This window comes from Sus scrofa, chromosome 1 (assembly GCF_054392235.1).
Source record: "Sus scrofa isolate SSC_HxYL_T2T_F1_AM1 chromosome 1, Sscrofa_HxYL_maternal_Yorkshire_Landrace_v2.0, whole genome shotgun sequence".
Lineage (NCBI taxonomy): Eukaryota > Metazoa > Chordata > Mammalia > Artiodactyla > Suidae > Sus > Sus scrofa.
In genome coordinates this window covers 100,684,443-100,690,568 of record NC_139383.1, presented here as the reverse complement: position 1 = coordinate 100,690,568, position 6,126 = coordinate 100,684,443, and the positions used below count along the sequence as shown (strand labels likewise).

Sequence of the window (6,126 nt, the reverse complement as noted above, 5' to 3'; positions counted from 1 at the left end):
AACAGCCTCCAAACCTCATAAAAAGCCTATTAATTAAGATGTGATAGACAGTGGACTGACATATCTTTTTCCATCAAAACATAAGGGAAGGATATATTCTAGTGAAGGGAAAGAGAATAAACTAATAAGATATAGGTAATATTAGATAATGAACTGTTATAGGGAGAATAATACAGTAGAAAAGGGATATAAAGAAATGACTGGGTCAATTTGCTGTACAGTAGAAATTGACAGAACACTGCCAATCAATCATAGTGGAAAAAATAAAAATCATAAAAAGAGGAAGAAATGTAGCTATATGAGGTGATGGATATTAACTAGACAACTGTAATCATTTTGCAGTGTGTACATAATATCAAATTATTACATTGGGCAGCTTAAATTAATACGTTATCTGTTAATTATATCTCAACAAAACTTAGGGGAAAAAGAATAGATAACCACTTAATCTATAGCAAATCAAATGACATCCTTTTTGCTCAGTGTCCTCTCTATAAAGACATTTCCCCTAGCTCCTACCTAAGGAGTGCACTTAACGTCTTTGGCAACTGCCTGATTCATATGGATGTTTGCTCAAGTAAACACCTGAAAATTTTTATGTACCTAAGTTTACCATTTAACAGAGTATAAGTGTAAAGTTTAAGTGGTTTATGTTGCAAAATGAGCACTTACATGGCTGATACCTATACATCAAGGCTTGAAAGTAATATAATGCCCTTTATTTAGCATATTTGCTATGTGTTCAGTATAGTAAATCAAGCCCAACTGATTTTCTCGTCTCCTACGTGACATTACCTATAGCCATGGAAAAAAGCAATTACACAGTGACTGAATTCATCCTGATGGGCTTCACAACAGACCCTGTGGAGCAGCTGGTCCTGTTTGTTGTCTTCCTTGGTGTCTATTCTGGGACTGTGTTAGGAAATACCACCCTCATGGTGTTGATCTGTAAAGACTCCAGGCTGCACACACCCATGTATTTTTTCATTGGGAATTTGTCTTTTCTGGATCTCTGGTATTCTTCTGTCTACACCCCAAAGATCCTAGTGACTTGTATATCTGAGGGCAAAAGCATCTCCTTTGTTGGCTGTGCAGCCCAGTTCTTCTTCTCTGCCGGACTGGCCTACGGTAAGTGCTAGCTGTTGGCTGCCATGGCTTATGACCACTACATGGCCATCTCAAAGCCACTGCTTTATTCTCAGGCCATGTCCATAAAGCTCTGTGCATTCTTCATAGCACCCTCATATCTTGGTGGCTTTATTAACTGCTCCATCATCACCAAAAGAATTTTTACCATGAATTTCTGTAATGACAATGTCATTGATGACTTCTTTTGTGATTTGCTTCCCCTGGTGAAGTTGGCTTGTGGCAGGAAGAAAGGTTACCAGGCTTTGATGTACTTCCTCCTGGCCTCCAATGTCATCACCCCTGCCATGCTCATCCTGGCCTCCTACGTCTTCATCATCACTACCATCTTGAGAATCTGCTCTACCCAGGGCCGCCTCAAAGCCTTCTCCACCTGCTCCTCCCATCTTATCTCTGTCACCTTGTACTATGGCTCCATCCTCTATATCTAATTCCCATCCATGATCGAGCTGTTCTTCAGATAGGGACAAAATAGTTTCTATATTTTATACTGTGGTGTTCCCCATGTTGAATCCCATGATCTACAGGCTGAGGAATAAGGATGTGAAAGAAGCTCTGAATAAACTCCTCAAATAAATCAAGATTCTCTCATTTTAGGGAGATGCAAAGGCAATATTTAATCATTTCATTATTTTTCAAGAAGAGCTGTCATTATGTTCCATTAGGGTAAAGAATTCTTACAATACATGTAGGAAAATTTGCACCCTTGATACATGAAAATTCAAGAGACTTAGGATGAAAAGAATAGCATAATTTGAGATAATATTTAAATATAAAAGTAATAATTTGTTTTGAATTTCATATTACTTCATGAACTACCAAAAACTTAAAACCAAAACTTCTGCCTTCATAAAGTGACAGCTCTTTAGCATGAGTATTTCTGGCTGACTGCTATGTATAAAATAATATCCAGCTGTTATTTCCTAGAAGTCATACATATGCCAAATTAAGTTTTAATATTTTCAAATGATTATTAATTTCATTAAATCATCAATTTCCAGTCCCATAACAGAATTGCTATAGCATTTTCTCCTGGAAGCTTTAGCAAAAAGGCCCAGGGGTACTCATCAAATAACTCAGTAAATCTACAATTAAGAAGCATGAGCTCTTCAATCTATGTGTCTCTTATATATGTTCCTTAATAAGGAAAGATTGGTCAGGTAACCATAGATATGACATTTGCTAATCACTGTGTAACTCTTTGGTCTTCTCTTTTATTTTATAAGCATGAACCAACAAGAACTTCAACATTCAAACTGTAATATTCTGGGCATTAAGTCAAAATTATAATAATAAAAATAGTAATAACTATAGTGAGGGGAAACAACTTAAGAAATAAATTTATGAGCACAAATTACTCAAAAGAAAAGTAGTGATCAAAAAAAAGGAAATATGATATGCATATAATTTTTATTTTTAAAAGTGATATAATGTTAATGCAATGTGTATTAATAAAAAGTGGGAATTCCCTGGTGGTCTAGTGGTTGAGGATCCAGATTTGTCACTGCTATAATTTAGGTCACAGCTCTGTTGGTGTGGATTCCATCTCTGGCCTGGGAACTTCTGCATATCTGAGTCAGCCAAAACAAAAGCAAAACCTGAATGATGCCCTTGTTTTTCTTGGAATAGAAACATGAAAACAAGTGATACTTAAGCAAACATTCTTCCAAATTGTAGGACCTCCTCTCAGAGCAGGAAAAACCAATCAGTACTGGGAGGGATACATAATAACCTGAAAATTAAATCCAAGGTATACAATCACTACTAGTTGTAACAAATAGTAACCCAAGTGAGACACTGACCAATGCTAAGGTCAAGTTGTCAGGTTTAAACTACGTTTCAAAAAGGAAACCTATTAATTTCAACTCAGACTCTCATTTTCGAAAATATATCTATTTTCCACCACTACTAACAAAATTCCTATAAGCCATATTCTTTTTAAGTTATGTTAACAGGTTTAATTGCTGCATTGCAGTCACAGAAAATAAGTTCTTTGATGTGGGTTAATTGAAACTGGAAATTTCATCATGCCAGAAAAAATAAAATTGGTGTAGTAAACCTATTCTTAAACATAAAAGACATCTATTTCCCAGCTCTATTACTCCTGAAATTTGACTACAAAAAAAGATCTTTAACTTACTGTGAAAAATTCTTTTTCTAAAATAATGTTCTCCTCTTAGGAGAAACATTTAAGTCTCGTTCTCCAAATAATTATCAATATGTACCCAGATACTGTAACTTTCACTGGTCTAAATGTATAATCACAATATTTTGTTTATGAAGAAGTGATTTCAACTCCAAAGTCAAGTCTAAATAACACTACCAAGACCCTAGTAAGAAGGTAAACTACAGCAAGGTAGTCATAAGAAAGCATAAAAATATATAAGAATAATAAAACTGCAATTAAACATATGACACTGATGTTTTAGACAATGTTTTTGAAAATGTTTAAGTGTAATATTGGCACTAAGTGTAAGTTTTTAAAGCACTGTTGGGAATATTTTATGTGCAGTTTATGGTCGTGAAGCATTCAGAAGAAGCTTTCATATGGATTTGTAATTACAATGTAAATTGCTCTCAATTTTATCAGGACAGTTACTTCTGAATAGGAGTATAAGTAGTAAAACCAATTATTTCTGTGGACTGGAGAAGATTGTTACTATTCCTCTCTATCCAATGTATTTCTTGGTATAGGTAACATTTGGTGAACACCATTGTCATAAGAAAAGGGCATTATGAAGTCTACGTCCACAAGTACTGGAGGAAAAACCTGGTAAGAAAAAGAGTATGTTAAGCAAATAAAGCCTCCAGTACCTGAGTATTCCTAGAAGGAAAGCCATTACCTTTTCAATTCTGACTTAGTAGAAAGCTGTCTAATCTAATCACCCTGCTACTCAAATGGCTTACCAATCCTACCAGAATGTGACTATATTTCAGAGGCATTGTGATGGCCACTGTTATTTGCATATTGGATACGTAACTGCAGCATTAGCCAAATAAGCCTTAGTGAGAAGAAGACAATCTTTATGATCCCATTCCAGCTGCTATGGCCACTTTGTACAAGTTCCCACTGAACATGAACTGTGGTGTGTGGGGAAAGATGCTGAGTGACATTCACAGAGCCTGATGCCTCTGCTCCACCTAACTACTGAGAGCCTCCCAGTGTATGCAGGTGTGGCTAGAATGAGTACATATGCATGAATGTAAAGGGTTTATGACACTGTCTGGTTAGTTTATGACTTTGCAGTTTCAATAAAATGTGAGAATCTTTCAGCTTCCTCTGCTAGCTGAGCGACCTCAAAATGCATTTTTTTATCCCTAAAAGGCTAAAACTGCTTAACTTTAGTGTGAGCCACTTACTTCAATAGTAGCCTTTGCAGGTATATAAGTTTTTTTTTTTTTATTCCAAACTCACTCTATTTTATTTCCCAAGAAAAGTTCCTAATCCTGCACACTTTCTTCAAGATCTCTACCTGATAAGTTTCACACATGACCTCCACTTTGAAGAGCTCAAACTTTTCCCCTCAAACAAAGAGATAGATTAAAGTTGATGAGTTGGGATTCCCAATTTGGAATCTTTCTTTTTTTGATTTTCAAAATAATTTTATTTAATTAATTTCATCCTGTGAAATATCAAACTTTAAATTAATTGATATATATTTATGTTGCTGGTTATTGTCTATCTTGGTAAACATACTATGTGCACTTGAAAAAAAAATATGTACTCTGCAGTTGTTGAGGGGAGTGTTCTCTAAATATTCATTAATCCCCATTGGTGGATGGTATTAAGCCTTCTATATGCTTGTTATCTATACATTCTATCAATTACTGAGGAACATTGAAATCTCTACTAAAAACTGTGATTTAGTAGTGGCTTTGGAATTCTCATATTTTTTAATTTATGTACTTTGTTATTTTTTTCATTTTGTTAAAGTTACATTGAAGTGTAATCCATTTACAGTGGTATGATACTTTCTGCTATACAACAAAGTGATTCAGCCACACATATACACCACCATCTTTAAGTTTCAATGAAAATGCTAATCTTACATCTTCCCCCAGGAATGCAATATTGCATTTTGTTCCTGTCTCAACAGAGAATATCAGGGGAGAGTAATTTATATCTGGTCACACCTTTGAACACTAATCCTAATTCCAAGTGGCAGGAACAGGGGACTAAAATGAGGCTTCAGTTTTATTCTGTATATCTATACCCAATATGATTTCTGGGTCTGGGGAAAGAGTGACCAGCTATATGACTGGTCCTTTTGGTCCTACTGAAAGATGCACACTGGGAAAATAATCTTTTATGTGGTTTCCATTAGAGCCCTGGCAAGTGTGTACCACTGGTGTATTTCTATTTCTGGAGAAGTGTCAGGTCAGAGCCAGGATCCAATAATCTACAGAAGATCTGGGGACTTCCCTTTTCTCAAAGTGGGATTATCTTCATAACTGGCTGTTAAGTCATCCACAAGAAGCCTTAGAGAAAGTCACTGTAAACACTGGCTGAGGTTCAGGATCCTTCCTAAAAGGGCACTTGAACCACCACCAGTCTGTGGTTTCAGGGGCTGTAAACTGGCTTAGATCAGAGAATTATATAAGAGGTTGGAATCTCCTACTAGAACACTGTGAGCAAGTTTTTATCTGCCCCCCAAAAATTGTTAAAAATGATTTTTAAAAATGGTATTTTTTCCTCACAAGAAACATATCACCTTGGTTGCTTTCTCATCTACTTCGTTCCTCAGAAATCACATAATCCATGAGACATTTCCGCCAATATATAAGTAATAAAATATTATGTTACCTTTTAGGTTGTCTGGTGTATGGGTAATTTCTTCCATCTAATCTCTGAGAGTTCTGTTCTATAATGTGTCTTTCTTACTGCCTGATGTTTATTCTGCTGAATAGTCCAGGTTTAAAATTCAGCAAAAGACAACTCACGGCATGATGTTTGTAATCTCTATTAGCACAAATCTCTGC

General features: G+C 35.6%; 1 pseudogene; it reads left to right on the top strand.

Moving 5' to 3' along the window:
* The first annotated feature begins 803 nt into the window (after window positions 1-803).
* LOC110258898 (olfactory receptor 9G1-like) lies at window positions 804-1,722 on the top strand (annotated as a pseudogene).
* The last annotated feature ends 4,404 nt before the right edge of the window (window positions 1,723-6,126 follow it).